This window comes from Pseudonaja textilis, chromosome 3 (assembly GCF_049901715.1).
Source record: "Pseudonaja textilis isolate UNSWEBS1 chromosome 3, rPseTex1.2, whole genome shotgun sequence".
In the NCBI taxonomy this organism is placed as follows: Eukaryota; Metazoa; Chordata; class Lepidosauria; order Squamata; family Elapidae; genus Pseudonaja; species Pseudonaja textilis.
Window position 1 is genome coordinate 117,222,168 of NC_141992.1, and position 18,290 is coordinate 117,240,457.

Genomic DNA, 18,290 nt, shown 5'->3' on the forward strand with positions numbered 1-18,290 from the left:
ATCCTGCAGGAAGAAAGATCATCCATTCTTCAGGGCATACTACAGTAAGCAGAGGTTTTTAGTAGGGAAAGGCAGGGCTTCTGGACCAGGGACTTGCTGACTTTAATTTATGTCCTACTTTTCATTATCCAAAATCAGTATCAAAGCATGTCACCGTTACATCCCCAATAATCTGCTCTAAAATCCATAGCAAGAAAAGCAACCATCAATTTGTGAAATAATAAAATGCCACTCCATAGCAGAAAGGAAGTATATGATTCAGTCCAAAGTGAGGGAAAATGAGGGTACATATTCTGCAATATATTTTAAATTTCGGTCCCAAGCATTGGAACTACTGACAAAGTTGGCTGGTTGAACATTTGAACTTTTAAAATCATATAAATAGCAAAATCCTTCAACTCCCTCCTCCTCCTGTCCCTAGGTCTGATTTCAAAGGCCTTTCACTCCTGAACCTATACTGATCTGCTAAAAGTTAAGTTCTATAAGTATTTTGGATGCTTACTCCCAAGATATTGACCCAGGGCTGCAGATGTATCCTTTCTGTTGGAGATGCAGGGAACAAAATACAAGAAAATGCGGCTCCAACTCTTCCTTGGTTTCCCAGAAGAACCTTAACATTTCTCTCACCAGGGAAGCCCTCTTCACTTTCCTGCTTTATTCTATGAAAGCAAAACACATTCTACCTTTATTCAGAGGGGAATACAGGAGGTCTCCACTCACACAACTGGGATATTATAAAAATAAAGTTTATTGCCTTGGTAGTGCATGGAGGAACGTTGTCCATAGGGTCGCAATGAGTTAGACACGACTTCACAACTAAAAACAACAAAGTGCATTTGTAGGGGTTGCTAAAAAGGAATGGCTTTAGTAAATTGCAGAATGTCTATAAATTGTATCATTAGATAGGTGTGCTACTTTTTCTTAAAAACTTTGTGAAAATTGTATATATTTGGGGAAAAAAAGCAGTTGGAGGCACACACATTAACATTCTTGTTCTCCTACCTTTTCCTTTGGATCAGATGGACAGTTGATAGTATTCTGAAACACTTCCATAAAAACATGCATTGAAGGTCAGTCAGAATCTCATAATTTGGTCAAGAAAGCTAATGTGGCAAATGTGTAGAAATGCATAGCAACCTGACAGGGTTTTGTTTTTTAAGCATGAGAGCTTCCTTCTGGCTTTGACGTTGCTGTGCTACTTCACACTTGAATATGGAACATCCAATATGTGGACTTTATTTAGCTATTTATGAGTACTTTTCATATCATTTCTGGAGAGTTTGGTTTCTTATCCTTCCCATTTGAACAACTTAGGTTAGTGTTTTTCAAATATGGCAATTTTAAAATATATGGTCTTTAACTTCCAGAATTATGGGAGTTGACATCTACACATCCTAAAGTTTCCAGGTTTGAAAAACACTGACTTACATCATTGCCAGAGGTGTGGTTTGAAACCACCATGCCATCTTTCTCTAAGCTGGGGCATTCAACCCTTTTAGTTTATTCAATCTTTGAATGGGGATTTCAGGGTCTACACTTCAAAGAGTATGGGAAGGTCTCAGGACAAAAACTAAATTTAGCTTCATTTACATGTAAATAATAATAAACATAGTTAAGAATGGTTACTCTTAAATTTTCCCCATAAAATTTTCAATTTGGTAAGAACTGTTAATTTTTTTTCATGAATTATATATAGTTCTGGGACTCTGATTATATATCTCAGTATACTATCCAATCATCATTCACTAGCACTGAAACCCCAAGAGTCCAGATTCTTAACTAATAAAGCATCAAGCCTTTTATATTCATGAAGCTTCAAATATGAAAAAAAAATCATAGCTTGAACTGGAGAGAACACAGGTTGATAGGATAGGTTTCTTATCCTTCACTGAGGTAAGAGGAGAGAAAGGCGCTCAGTCAACTATAAAACATGAAATTAATTCTGCAGCAGGAATGAAAGAGCATTTTCTGTTGCAAGCTTCTATGCTGGATTAAAGGTTGCCAGAGAAATGCAAATTTGAAAATGAAAATTTATCTTGGATAAGCCTATAACTTTGTGCATGGAAAAAAAGACATTAATCCTCAAGATAGAACTTATACTGAAAAAGCAAGGAAGGATAGAAAGAATTGTTTGCCTGCATGATCCAGAGAGGGGAAAAAGTGTCCACAATGTTGACCTATGTGGAAATATGCATATTGGCCTTCCAAATCAGCAGTATGCTAGGGTAGTAAAAGCATCCTGGGAAGGACCAGAAGAATGAGAAATAAATCACCATAGCAGCCATTTTGTGAAAGCACCCACAACTAATTTCAAAATTGCCAATGTGCGGTCACCCGCAAAATGTTAAATATCTATTTAAAATACCAGAACTCCATGCGAGGAGTTCTGACACATATTCTATTTTCTTTAATGAAGAATTATAATATTGCACTACAGATTAAAGTTTTCTTTCCACAGTAGCTTTCCTTCATCAAAGTGTATTGCTGCCAAGAGTTGAGCCGCCAATGATAACAGTTGCCCTTCCCTGGATTGTTAACTTCAGCACTTAAAGCACCACAGAGACAGGTTGTGCTTGACTGTGTACTCAGAGTGAAGCAATTTGATTAAGGCTGATTTAGAGATGCCCATAACTGCTCATAGCCCTCACTGCATCCTATGCTGCAAAAGGATTGATGGGCAAGCATAGGTTGCAGGTCCCTGCAGACAGGCCAATGCAAACTTCTCCCAAATCCTAACTTTGCCTTGGGCTGAGGTGTGGGTCCTGCATGCTGATTGGTTTATTGGACTTTGTGTTCTGTGCTTTGTTGTTTGAGTGCCCCCTAGCCAGAACATTACATTTGCAGAAATATAAATGGAATACCTATGCAACCATTCCCAAATGGCAGACACATACATTCCTGACATGCAGAGCCGGAGAAGTCAGCTTGACCTTTAGACTCTGTCTGCTGCACTGCTATTCGCCTTTAAGCCAGGGCAAGATCAAAAGTGCCCTTTTTGCTGCTTTGACAGAATGTCTATCAAATTCTGTGATCCTTTATCTCAGTGGCCCCCAACCTTTTTTGTGCCATGGCCTGGTACCGGCATCACAAAATGATCTGCGGCCCGGTACCGGCATCAGCACACATGACAAGGCAAGGCGAGCCGAGCCGCCGGCCAGCCAGCCATCCCCCGCTTATCCCCGCCACCTTCAACTCCTCCTTTGTATCTTTTTTTGTGCTTTTTTGTGCTTTCTTAATCTCCTCCGCCATCGGGACGGCTCTTCGTTCGAAGCCTCCCCCCCTTCGATGAAACTAAGGCGCGAGGATTCCTTCAGGACCCAAACACTGCTTTCCAACTAGAAAAGCTCACCTGGAAGCACTTTCTTGTCGAAACAAGATGGCGGCGCCCAGCAAACCGGCGGCCTGGTAGAAAATGATCCATGGACCGGTACCAGTCTGGGGCCCGGTGGTTGGGGACCCCTGCTCTATCTCTAGGACAAACAGGTGAATTAGTGACTGGGGAATTCTGGCTGGCTGGGGAATCTTGGGAATTGAAGTTAAAGGCATTCCTGCTTCACTTTTCCCTGATAGAATTTCACCCCTTTCCATAACAGATTCAATAGAGACACCATCAAGGCTGAGAATCAGACTGTGAACTAGATAATAGTTCACAAAGCCCAAAAGCTGTTGCATGTCATTCACCACATCTGCAGCACCTCTAGTTTCGTGAGGTCAATTGCTAAGCCCTTGAAAGAGGTATGGTAGCCCAGGAACTGGAGCTGCACATGCATGCTTGCTGACCGCTCATGCAGAACATCCTCTCTTCCTCCCTCACCAGTCTACAAAGCCAGAAAGGTTGGGGAACTCTGTTCTATAGTGAGTTGCTTAAGATGTTGTGGGGACTTTCTTTATCTTGGAGTTCTTCCTGCATTGTTTCTTACATATACTATGTTATTACTTTTCTTTTATTGTTTCTTGACTTGGTTGGATATCCTTTTTCTTCCTATTGGTCTTGTCTGGCATCAGCAGATGGGCTGTCAATACAGCAGATTAGGAATTTTATTGTTCTTTAGCCAATTGGTCATACTAAAATACAAAATATAAAACATAGAACATTAATAAAAATATATCTAAAAATGGATAAAAGAAGCAAATTAAATAAAAATTATATATATAGAGAGATCTGATCCTCCACTGCCTAACCAGCACATACTTCATCCACAATGGACAAAGATACGAACAGATAGAAGGAGCACCCATGGGATCACCCCTCTCACCCGTCATCGCTAACCTATACATGGAACACTTTGAAACCAACGCTCTAGACAAATTCAAACCCAAACCCAAACCCAAACTCCGATTCAGATGTGGAGATTACACTTTTCTAATTTGGCCACACGGGAAAGAAAAACTGGACAACTTCCTCACACATCTTAACAACCTATACCCCAAAATACAATTCACCATGGAAACAGAAACCAACAACCAACTTCCCTTCCTGGACGTCCTAATTTACAAAAAACCCAATGGCTCCCCAGGACACACCATGTACCGAAAAAAACACACACCAACCGCTACCTAAATGCACAATCCCATCACCACCCTGCACAGATCAAATCCGTAGCCAAGACCCTCATCTCCAGAACCAAATGCCTAGCTGACAAAGACCACCTGAGAACAGAACTACATACCCTCACTAACGTATTAATTTCCAACGGATTCCAAAGAAACACAATTACCAACCTAATCCGAAGAGAGATACCCCCCAAAAACCAAGACACAGAACAAGACAACGGTATCGCACTCCTTCCCTACATCAAAGGCACCAGAGACAAAATCAGCAAAATTCTCCACAAACACACTATCAGGACAGCCTTTGGCACTGACCAAAAAATAGCCAACATCTTAAGAAACCCCAAATACAAGTTCCAGCTAGAAAACCAAGGAGTTTATGAAATACCATGCAACAATTGCCCAGCCACTTACATTGGACAAACTAACAGGGAGAATAAAAGCACGCATCGCAGAACACAAAAACGTAGTCAGAAAAGAAGAAAATACTTCCTCCCTCTTCCAGCACCTTAAAGCCACAGGACATGAAATTAATTTCGAAGGAACCAAATTAATATCCAACACTGAACACTCCAGCAAGAGAATAATCAGGGAAGCCATCGAAATAGAGAAACACTCCCATAACATGAATCAATGGGACAATACCTCCCGCCTACCAGACATCTGGAAACTAGCCATCACCAACAAACAAGTCCCAGCCATGAAAACCAACACCAGACCTAAAACAACACGGGACACCACCGCCAATTCCCCTCATCAGACCCAGGCCCCAAACCATCCTATAAATGAAGGACAACCATTGTCCAGAAACCAGACCATGGCTGCTTCATCAGCTGTCGCACCCCCGACCCCAAACCAAACAAGCTGACACATGCCAAGAACAGACCCAGACCCCAAACTCAAAGCTAGACCAAAATCCAGAATGCTACATCGCAGCCACCCACTCAGGATATCACATCAGAAAACTCAGGAAATTACACCACAAGAACTCAAGAAGTTGCAACACAGCAAATGACCCAGGAAATCACAGCACAAGACCAAGGATACCACAGCAATAAAACTCACAAGGTCGTCACACAACCCATTACCCAAGCCGTTAAAACACGAAAGGCTAATGGAAAAAAGATCACTACAAAACAAACGACCCAGGAGATTACAGCACAAGATCCAGGATATCTCCACAACAAAACTCACAAGGCCATCACACAGCCCATTATACCAACATCAACTCCATCAACCAATGAAGAGGCAGCAGCGCAGCCAACCAGCCCAACACACCAGCTCCCCCCACCAGTATTTATAGAGAGACGGCAGCTCCGATCACACACTGCTTGCGCTGGCATAAAGCCAAAAGCACCAGCCTGAGGATGGTGAGTGGGAGTCAAGATCCAGTCTCAGATAGAAACAGAAGCCAGTTTTCTACTTGCTCTGCATCATGGGTAAAATATTCACAATTAAAAATAAAATTTATGCAACCTATCCATCTGTCTTAAATCAGGAGGGATTGAAAAATGAAGTAATATACTTTGAAAGTATAAGCTAAAATAAAACAAAGATAGCAAAATGAAGTAAAAATTTAAAAACTAGGAGCACTTAGGAAGCACATTTATATCTGACTATTCACTCCCCTCCTGTTTTAGTTCTATCTATTAGAACTCTGTAAACAGCCCAGGAGTCATTGAATCTATGAGTGTTTTGCAGCCATCTGATTCAATTTGCTACTTTGAAATTGGCTCCTGCTTAGATTTGCAAATTTGCTTTGATGGGGTAATTTGACTGAAGTTTTGTCAAATTGAAGTATCCCTTTGAAACTTTGCAGAGTTCTACCCTCTGATCCCCAGCCTTAATAAATTTTGGAGAAGTTGCAAAAATTACAGAGACATGTTCAAAAAAGCAGGCTATAACTGCAAGTATTATTAGATAGGAACTGTCCTTGGCTTGATCTCTTTGTACTTTCTTGATTGTCCATCTTGTCTGGTTCAGCAGGGACACTGCCAGGCTCATCAAGAAAATAATTTCGATCAATTCTCCACGCAGAGGTGAAAGCAGTAGGAAGACAAGGATCAAAGAGCACTTTACTGCTTTGCAAATTAGTTGCCTCCAGGTCCTGCTTCCTGTTCAGTATTCAGTGTGTAATTCTTCTAGGATGCAGAGGTGCACCACAGTTCTGCTGATATTAGTTACATATAATGTCTGGCAAGCTAAGATTTAAAATGTTGCTATGTTTTCTCCTTCAAAATAATATGCAAACAAACGGCTACATGGCATTTGCAATTATTTTGGTTTTCACTTGTGATTCTGTGGATATGACTAGTCCCCAAATACATCAGTGGCTATTGTGTGCTATCAAGTCAATCAAAATGTTGCAAATAGTGTTTAAATGACATAAGAACATGATGACATAAAAATAATGTAAGACCATAAAAAGTCCAGCAGTCAATCTCATAGTGAACAAACAATTGCATAAGTAAGCTCACTGGGCCTTCAGAAGCAATTATATTACCATCAAGGCTATTTATTCCCATGAGTGTCATGAATTGGTCCAACCCCCCCCCCCTTTTTTTTTTAAGCCAGCCAAGCTAATAGCAAAACCTCATCCTGTGGTACCAAATTCCATAGTTGAATTGGATGCTGTACAGAAAAATATTTTATCTGGCATGATTCTTCCAGGATTTAATTTCATCAGACAATCTGTGATTCCAATATTTTGGAAAGGGAAAATAGCTTCTGCTTGTCCACTTTACCCACAACATGCATATTTTTGTACACCTCAATTGTATCTCCTCTCATTTAAATTCTTTCTAGATTGAAACTCTTTAAATTTGTCAATCTTTCCCCACAGGGAAGAGGCTTCAGTCTCTTAGCTGCCTTCCTCTGAATCTTCTCCAATTCCACTATATCCTTTTTTGGAGGTGATTTTATTTATTTGATATCTATAGTCACCCATAGCAACAAGTGACTGGGTGGCATCACTAGATGTTATCACACTATTGATTTAAATGAGGATATTATGATATTGTCATCTCTATTTTCCATACTATTCCTCACATATTATCCCTAACATGTTGGGATTTTTATTTACATCAAATATACACTATATATACTACACCACCACTGCACTGTTTATATCATTACTCCAAGATCTCTTTCATCAGTCACTGCTGATTCTGATCACATTACTTATTTACATATAAGTAATGAAGAAGAGATTATAATGCTTTCAAAGACTTCTCTTTCCTTTGCTCTTTTCCATTGTCAAAACACTGCTATCCTTGAGATGATTCTGCCCTTTGTTTGCAGAAAAGCACTATACTAGTGAAATTCTGTGAACAAATGCCACAATTTAACATCCCTATTTTTCTACCTCCCCATCAGTTATATGTATTGAGCAACATGGGAAATGATTCTTTCCATGAAACATGGAAAATGTTTCTTGTATCAAACCCACATGACAATTGGTTGTTATTTTGGGTAGTGTTAAAGATTCTTTGGTGGCTTTATAACATTTTTATTCAGGAGAAAGTTGAACTCCATTATTGTAGTTGAGACTTGGAGATCAGTGAAAGCAAAAGACACTTCTTTCAGATGCAGAGGCAATAGGATTTTCAGAGGACAATGTTTGCTGAAGAGCACAGAAGAAGCAGTGTCGCATGAAAGTCACTTACTCATATGCAGTGATGCTACATCAACTATCACACACTTGTACTGAATAACAAACTGCCTAAGATTGGTGAGAAGTGCAAAGAAAGCTAGTAGGTTTATGGTGCCTTTCTAATTTCAGCTTGGAAGCAAGCTTCCCTTGCTGGTATTTTCCTTTCTTGCTTACAACTCACACAGTTAATCCTGCCTTTAATATAGTCTTCATTCTCTCTTGAAGGTTTGACAACAATTCCTACAACTCTTTGCTATTGTTTGTGTTTGCTAAAGATCATGAGCTCTGGAAGTATTGCTGGCCCCTACTGTGCTCTCATCCTTAGAGTCCCATACCTGGGCTCAGATGACCACTTTTGTTCAGTTGTGTTTGATTCTTGGAGATTGCCTGGATGAGTCCCTGTAGTTTTCTTGGAAAAGATTTTCAGAATTGATTTGCCTTTGCCTCCTTCCTGAGGCTAAGAGTATCTGGCTTCATGCCCAAGGTAGAACTAGAACTCAGTCTCCTGGTTTTCTAGCATACATCAATCTAGTCAGTCGGTGGCAGCAAATACAAAAATGATTTTCTATATCTCTCTGCTGCCATCTAAGAGTTGTCAAGCTTCTGTGTTCATAGCCAGATATAGTTATTCTAATCTACATAGCTTTTTTACTCTGCTCTAGAAAAAAAGAACAGTTCATGTTCATTTCATCAGTTCCAAATTCATATCAGGAGAATCATTCTTGCAGTATAAAAGATTGCTTAACATGTAGCTAGTCATAGCACTTGGTGAAGGCTTATTGAGAAATGTAAGAGAAGAAGACGCAAAAGTAACCAGAAAGGTATGAAAAATGAACTTAGAAAGCCAATGGAATTTAAATGGGCATAATACCTGTTTGGAGAGCATCTTGGGCTTTGGTAAAATTCGAAAGTGAAATCTTCTTTAGTTTTTCACTAGATGCTTCCAGAAGAAAAAAATAATAATTTGGAATTGTCTATGTGTAAAAATCCAGCTTGTTGGCAGAAGTCAAGTGTTTTGTTTTTTTTTTGAGTAGTGAGAGGAGCTATATTTAATTAACTCATTCATTTCTTTCTCCTAAGTTACTCTGGTCTAGATAATAAAACTGGGTTGAGCAGCCTGTGGAGAAGTGGTCCTCTAAATTTTCTTTTTTCTGGCCCTGAAAGCCCTCTCTGATGAACATTGCTGAAAACAGATGGCAAAATTTACTGCCATTTTATCTTGAGAAACAGATGGGGAAAAAAGGTTTATGATGATAAAAACTTCAGTTACATGCATGACAAAGCCCAAAGTTAATTACAGTTCTTATCTTCTTATAAATTGTTATGAGTTTCAGTTAAAACTGACTTTTGGCTAGCTTCAGTATTGACAAGTGAAGTTTAACATCAGCATTTGCTCTAAAACATAAGGCATACTCTATCTTTTGAGATTATTTCTGATTCGGAAGACACATTTCAGAATACATCATACCCTAAATATCTAGTAAACCTGGACATATCACAGCCCCATGATTGTAAACAGTATCAATTTTCTTCTCCCTCCTGATCAATTTAAATTGTAAAATGCATTTTGCTGTCTTTCTGGATTCTGCTGGAGGGCTGTCACTTTCCCCAAGAAGTGAGGAGTGTCACATTTCAAACATTGGAGAGACATCCACAGGTATCTGAAGACTCACCTGTCACTCTCTTCTAGTGATGAAACACTGCATCAGCTTTCTTAGGCTACTAGCCAGCAGTCAGCCAGTGGCAAAACAATAGCATAAACAATATATCTTTCAAACTAAGCATTTAGATTAATGCTAGGCTGCTTGCAGATAACTTCTGTCCTGCTGCTCCAATGTTTGTAAGCAAAATAATGGGACTGATAGTGAGGGATGCCTTTGCTATTTATTTAAAGCACTTGAAACACACTCTTCAACTTTGAGAGTTTGAATATAATTCTTATTTTGTAAATACAAAGACTTTTGACAGATCATTTGTTTCATTTCAATTTATTTCTTCAAGATTATTAATAATGTACAGCTTACTCTGATGACCTTGCAAATCTATAAACATATTAAAATTTAAAGGGCACAATAATGAACTTCAATATAGTATCTTATGGGAGAATCACAAGTTGATGTTCATAAAATTACTGAACGTGCTATCAGTAAATACATTTATGGAGGGTGCTCAAGCAATCTCATTTTCAAGGTGAAAGTAATGGAATCTGATTTAAACAAAGTCTCTAAGTCAGATTCTGGGGACTTCATCAAGTAGCTCTCTGGAAGACTAGAGAAGTAATTTATCCTTGCCTTCTCCTGAGGTGTTTGATTTCTCAGGCTAGCTACTATAAATCCCTGGGATTAATTTTTTCCTCCATCATCTTGCCTTTGTTTGATGATTTTGCAGACAAAATTCTATTAAATGTTCACCTAATATATGCAATCTATGGTCCCCATTCTTATTTGTAGAAAAACCTTTCATCATTTTAGCCATTCACTAAAGCCACTGCAGGATGAAGGACTCTTCTGTATGTTTTCAACCAAAATGGTCCTCAGCTTTCTTTTGCCGATTGGCAATATTTGCTGATATCATCAATCCATCTTGTTTTAGGTCTCTTTCATAGACATTTTTATTTAACCAGATTTCCTTCATGGATACTGACTACTAGTTTTGCTGGGGATATAAGCTGAATTTATTTCATTCCAGGGACATCAGAGAAGATATAACAGTGCCAATCCAAGACTGTCTTGTTTCAGCAAGCAAGTCTCAGTGTTAGTGTTAGTCTCTCTCTCTTTTTCTGTCTTTCTCGCCCTCCCTCTCCCACCCACCCTCTGTGTACAATACACAGGCCAAAGTGCTGCTGGGTGCAGACAGCCAGTTATGAAAATGTTTCATGGACAAAAAGTTATTCTAGTGCTTTCCAAATGTATCGAGGCTAGAATTCTTGAACTTCTCATTCAATATAAATAGTAGTGATTGAGAATCCTATAAATTCAATTTTACTATATCAGGAGCTACTACAATTCAAGACTTTGCCTAACTAAGTATGGTGTATTCCAAAAAGTAACCACCTATGATATTCACTCTAATAAGAGTTTGTCATACAATTTGTACCTCAGGAATACTATTGCTACTTTAAACTCAAGGATGGTATAAAAATAACAATCTAATTTCTTAACATTTAAATCTCTGAAAACTTGAATATAATTGTTGACTTGCAGAAAATTGACCGGATTAATTTCTACTGAATAATTCTTCATCAGATCAAAGTCTTTCACCTTTCAAGTAAGACTGACTTTTGAGAATCAAGGACTAATGCCCTGATAATAGAAGAATATAAAGGGGAAAAATGGTGAGATTCTAAAATATGACTATTGAAATCTTAAAAGGAAAAGCTAAGTAACAATAGATAACAGAAGCATATTAAAATAATCATAACTAGATTACTGGAAGAATGTCCATTTTTCCTAATATGGATCCTTCAGTTCAAAGATTTTCCCAAATTTTTGGTGAAAATTGATTGCAGCAGAAATGTATTTTCAATGTCTATACAGTATTAGGGGTTGTCACAGCAAAGAATTACTTGGATGGCCTGGACCTTCAGGAACTCCCAGAGAATTGATAAGTTGTTTTCATGACCCATCTTTCAATTAAAGTTAAGATGGCTTTTAAGACACCTCTGGCTATAAAAACAAAGGGCATAATTTCCTTCCAATTGGATTTTATGAGTATTGTCAACCCTGTGACAATTTATGACTTTTTCAGTGCTCACACATAGCAGGACTTAAAATGTAAAGTGTTTTATAGCAACATTGAGAGCCTAAAGGATACTATAAGATGAAATAAATATATGAATGGAGGCAAAAGTGGAAACAAGTATATGTGTTAAGCCTGCATCAATCAAACCAAAACATTTGAAACTTCTCCTCCAAACAAAACAATACTAGCTTCCTGAAAGTGTGCTGATGTGGTCAAGGTGTGCCAAGAGGACACTTCTTTTGGTTGGACACCTTCAGACTAATTTGTGAAGCATTGCAGACAGTGTTGATGTAAATATTATTGGTTCCAGGCTAATGGAAGAAAGATCATTGCGCTATCATGCTAATTTTGTAAAATACTACCATGTATTCTTGTTGAAGGCGATTACTAGGATCAGCTACAGTGAACTTGCCAGATTTCTGCTCTCAAAACACTGTGTGCCTTAGATGGCTAGTGTCCAGTGATATGACATGCAGAAATAGAGTGATTTAGGGCAATTTTCTTTTTACTATTTCAGTGAAAAGACATTCTAATCCTTAGAAGTGGTGCAGATCTTCCTAGGAGTCTTTTGGTCTGGATTGGCAAATGATGGTAAATACTAACACTTCAATACTGATCATCACTTTTTGGTGATTTTAATCAGAATCACAAGGATATTTTCCAAAGTGGTCTGGCTCTCTTTTTTCACAAGATATGGCCTTCATCATCCTTTTTAACTTTTTCAGTCATTATAAGAAGAACTTCCGAATAGTTGTCCTTGAGTCTACCCTCTCCCAAACATGCCTTGATGACTGAATGATTGACTGCAGAGAGGTGTCTTAATACATATCACAAGATATAAGCTAGAATAGAGAGTGTTCTGGCCTGTGTCAAAGACATTGCTCAGACCACTGAACTCTCAAAGTCTCTTTCATCATGTGTTGGATGGGCTGGTCCATGGAGAGAAAGCAGCCTCATGACAGGGACAATAACATAACAGAAGTACTTAAGGTTTCTTGCCTGGGCATATATTTTGTAATATCTGAAGAGGTTTTATGATTTCAGGTTTGTGTTTCCTATGCTACGTGAGATAGTCATGTGTCAATAATGCAGTTTTGGTAATGCATATGAGCCAGTGAGATACAAATTAGGAAGAAAATCACTGGAATTATTGATGCAGGATGTAATGGTGTTACTGAACTTTGAAATTAAGTTTCCTGTAGCAAACTGGATGTCATGAATGATTAACTTGGCACAAACAATTTCAAGATCCTGCAGAAGAGGATCTTTAATTGGAACTTAAATTTGAAAATAGTAATTTAAAAAATGTTTGCCCTATTAGAAAGACCTATTAAAATTGATTGGCAGATATTTCAGGATGAAAAGCTTTTGGAAAATGTGCTCTACTTTAAATCCTGGAAGTATGATATCTGCTATGCAGATAATCTATTACAGTAGATATATAAAGTCTATATACCCCTGTTAAAATGCCAGGTTTTGACATGTAAAAAGAAACCAGACCAAGATAAATAACTTCAGAATTCTTTCCCCCCATAATATAATATACTACATAAGCTGTACAATTCAACTTGAAAAACTGAAATTTTTGATGGGGAAAAGCAATAAAAAACTTACAATTTTGTGGATGCATAAAGGTGCACACCCTAAGTCACGAGTGTCAAACTCACATCATCATAGCGGTGTCACATGACATATCAGGACTTTCCCCCCCTTTGCTAAACCAGGCAGGGGCGGGGCCAACATGTGACCCATCTGGCCTGTGGGCCATGAGTTTGACACCCCTGCCCTAGGTTAACAGTGAACACCAGTTTTCTTCTTGTTTCTTCATCAAATAAGACATCCAGTGTCAGCCCCGGATCCACGTTGATTCAGATTCAAGGCTGCCACAGCAGGGGATGGGCAAGCTGTGGGAATGGGAGAACGTTGAAGGCCATAACAACATTCCATCACCAGAGATTAAGGACAAATTGCTGGAATTTGGAGTGGAGTGACTGGAATTGGTGGTAGTTCAGAAATGAGGTGGATTGACTAATGTGACTGGGGAGTCATACATTGGGGCAGGGTGTGAGTTTTAGTGTGGAAGGGGGAAAATGCCGGAATTTAGATTTGGGTCTTTTCCCAGATGTGCCAACATGACTTCTCTAATAAATGTTTACTTTAATGGACTTTGTCTTGGAATTTTGAATTGCATGGAGAGTTTAATTGGAATACTGACATCCAGTTTTCTCCACTTGATGACTGTCTTCATTGTGTTTCATGGTATACCAAATGCCTTAAAAATTGTTTTGTACTCTTCTCCTGACCGATACCTTCCAACAAAGAGATCCATTTGATGATTTGTAAGCTCTTTACAGATGCTGGCCTTGGCTATAAGAGGGAACAGCTGATTTTGCTGTCAGAAAAATCCTGTCAGAACAGCTGAACTTTATATGGTTTGATCAGAGTCACTTTAATTGATAGCAAGTGTGCACTATTATTTATCATTAGTTTGAATGTGATTGGTTAATTTTGAACACCCACATACCTTCTTATAAGATGGTGTACACACTTATGCAACCATGTTATTGTACATTTTTTACTGTTTTCCCATTAAAAGATTTCAGTTTGCTTTCAAGTTAACTGTTACATTAAAGGTGAAAAGAATTCTGAAGCTGTTCATCTTGGTCTGATTATTTTACATTTTAGAACCTGGCATTTTAACCAGGGTGTGTAGACTTTTACATCAACTATATATATAAAGTTCAGGGGTGTATGTGTAGTCCTTGAAAAACAAATGGTCATGACTGGAAAAGGGGCATTTAAAGATTCTACAGCTGAGAGTTTTAGCATCTTTATTTGTTTTCCGGGGCCAGGTTAGGTAACTCAAGGAAGAAAATGGTGCTCAGTTGGCATAGGGCAAGGCAGGCACAAAGACTGGGCTAGAGGCAGGATTGAAGCTTCCCAGGCATTTGGGGAGGGGAGGGGTACTTTGTATCTTTGGAGTTTCTGGAGCATTTGGAGCTTCCCTTGGGAAGTCCCATGGGGCAGTTGCTTTGTGCTTTGCTGTGAAGTCTTCCTGGATGTTCGGCCGGAAGGACAGCTGGCTGATTTATGCCCCACTTTATTTTTCCCAGGCTGATTGGAGTGCCTTTTCGCTGCACTGCTGGGCCAGACTGAGGCAGGTCCAGCTTCTTTCCCTGGCTTCTCAACACTTGCACAATCCTGCAACACTCCATAACTTGCACATGGCTTGCACCAGGCTTCCCAGGGCCTCCTTCACTCCCTAAGCCACCTAGTATCTTGTTTAATGACTTACACATTTGTTGAACAGCTACATCAGAGAGAGCAGGGGTAGGAGTTGTTAAGCAAGCCATTTTGCTTAACAACACTTGCAACATGTGACCTTAAAGGTTCTGTTATGGTCATATCTCAAGGACTACCTGTATGTGTATATTTTCAATCTTTCTATTTGCAAAATACAAAGTTACCTTTATTGGCCATCTTGTGAAGCTAAAGATGTCCCCATAGTTTTCTTGGTAAGAACATGGAAGCATTGCAATATATAATCAGATGTCAGTGATCTACACATTTGCTTCTCCACATGGAAAATGTAGCAGCTTACTTGCATTCCCACATATTGCCATGAGATGGTCTCTTTTTGGACTATAAAGACAGAACAACTATTCTGTCTTTTCCTCTTGAGCAGATTTTATTTTATAAAGAAAAAAAAAGAAATGTAATTACTAAAGGGAAAATCATGGGTTAAATAAGGACTTGTCTAAAATTTACATAGTAAAAGCCTTATGTGTAAGCAGTCTAAATTTAAATAAAAGAAATTACTCTTCTATAACAGTTCAAGAAGACTGCGTAGGAGGATTTCCCTACCCAAGGATCAGAAATGTCTCTTTCAGTAACTATTGCTGGTTCTTCATATGGTTTATATTTTCTCAAGATAAGAAGGTGGGGAGGAAATCTATTTTGATAATAGGCTGTTTGGTAATCGTCAGAAGAACATAAGAAGGATTTTTCCTAGTGCTAATTCCCACTTACACAAAACGCAACTCTTAGTTGTTTTAATTATTCTTCTCCCTCCTTCCCCTCACCCCTGACTTTCTTTTATGGCTTTGAACGAAACACCCTTTTACTGCAAGTCATGACTTTTTGCAGCACAGAAAAGCTTCCTTTTAATATGCAGATTTAGAAGGCAGAGTTGGATCTTTCTTAGTATTTCCTTATAAATCAAAAGCATTTATAAAAAATTCAAGACCACAGCTTTATTTTCAAATAAGATTATTAAAACTCTGGCTATTCTAAGTGAGAGATAGCAGGGAGCATTGTTTCTTTATGTAGAACAACTTTATTTCCATATCATCTAGGAAACTCTGCCAAAACTAATTCTGTTATATGAATGCTGCAGCAGATTGCAGAATGTTTCATGACATTGTAGTAGCTTCCTCCAAACCTACAAAAAAGCAATTGATGGAACAAGAGATCCCTTGTATCATTGACTAGCCAACATTATCTTGCATTCTTAATATAGGAAAAGCTATTCATAGCTGTTCATTTGAAAGAAACTTTGAATCAACTGCAGCTGTTTTGAGCAATTACTCTGAGCTTGCTATAGTAATTTACTGTTAGTATGAATCAACTACCCACAGTGGGACAAGAAAGAAAAGGTTGATTCTGAAAGAGTGGAGTTCTGCTTATTTTCTAGGTTGCAGGATGAACATTAATGATTCCATGACTTAGAATATGCTCTTCAGCAATGTATATTAGAGCTGGAGAAAGTGTTTTAAATTTTTTGTTTGTCTAATTTGCCCTTTTCTCACCCATGTCATCTTTTATTTTCAATATGATTGAAAATACATTATCCTTGATGAGGTTATAAATATCAGCCAAGGTACAAAAAATAGTTGGGACCAAAGAGGAAGAAAGAACTTACCTTTGGCTCTTACAGTAAGGCATATATAGAAGTGGTGAATTACTGTTGATTATGCTGATGTTAAGCAACTTGAATGCAGACTCTGCAAAGGCTTTGGGTGACAACATCATCACACAAATGCAAGAGATCTGTAATTGGATCTGGAAAATAATCAAGTTTTTTCTGGATTTTGAGAGAACTCAGAGGTTTCTATAACTTGGTGACTAACTAAAATAGGCATGAATAGGAGCAGACTACCTCACATTTGTGCATCCAAATAGTTTGGGTGGACTTAGTTCTATGATTCATTTTTTAACAATATTATTTCTCAGGCAATGAGGTGTTTTTTTGTGAAAGACCTTATAACAGAGAAAGCAGTAAAGTGCTATGTAGAATTCATGATATCCAGGAGCCCCCTCACTGTGTCGTCACTGATAGAGAATAACTTATGTTATCCATAGCAAGGATATATACATAGTAAGGGTATAATGATCACAATAGATGCACCTTCCATCATTTTAGCATATGGCGAGACAACCCATGAGAGTTTGGTCTAGTGATTAAGGGCACCAGGCTAGAAAGCTGGAGACTGTGAGTTCTGGCCATGACCTTAGCCATGAAAGCTAGCTGGGTCTCTCTCTTTCAGCTCAATTCATCTCACAGGATTGTTGCTGTGGGAAAAATAGAAGGAAGGTGTGTTTGGTATGTTTGCCACCTTGAATTATTTGTAAAAGTAATAAAACTGGGATACAAATAAAATTAAAAAAATAATAAAATATTTTGTTTCCTAAGCAGAGAAACAGAACAATCAAGGTGGGCAAAAAAGCAGTGGGAGTAGAGCTACTTTCAATTTCCTGCCGGCTTTCTCAATTAGTTTCCTTTTGCGAATATGACAGGATTCTGACGTCAAAAATCTGACATCAGAAATCTCTTTTCCTTCCTTTGCTTCCCTTCCTAGCAGTTGGCTGTGTGTGGAGCAGATAGCAAGGGATTACAAGACTGGCTGGGAAACTGCCAAAAAACATTGAAAGTAAAGAATTCATGACCACTGCAGCCACTAGTAGCCTGAAGCAGCCACAACCTCCCCAAATTTAAATCCCTCAGAAATCATGGATCCTGGATTTTGAACATGTTCTGTAAATTAGCCCATTTGAAGTAAGTTGGTTCAAAAATTGTCCTAGGATGCACTATTTTTGCCCAGTTAAAGATCATGACAATGAGAATTTTAGTAGTATTATAAATAACTGTAACTGTGCAAAAGTATTTTCATTCCCATTAAGAGTTACTGGTTCAATGGTCTTTCCATGCTTTTTTCCCCAGACTGAAAAGAAGCCTAGAACATGCTTCTTAGCATCATCGCAGAAATAGCATCTATCCCCAAATTATAACTGAGATTGATAAATTCTACTCTGAAGTTTCTAAAGGATTTGAGTGGAAATCATGATA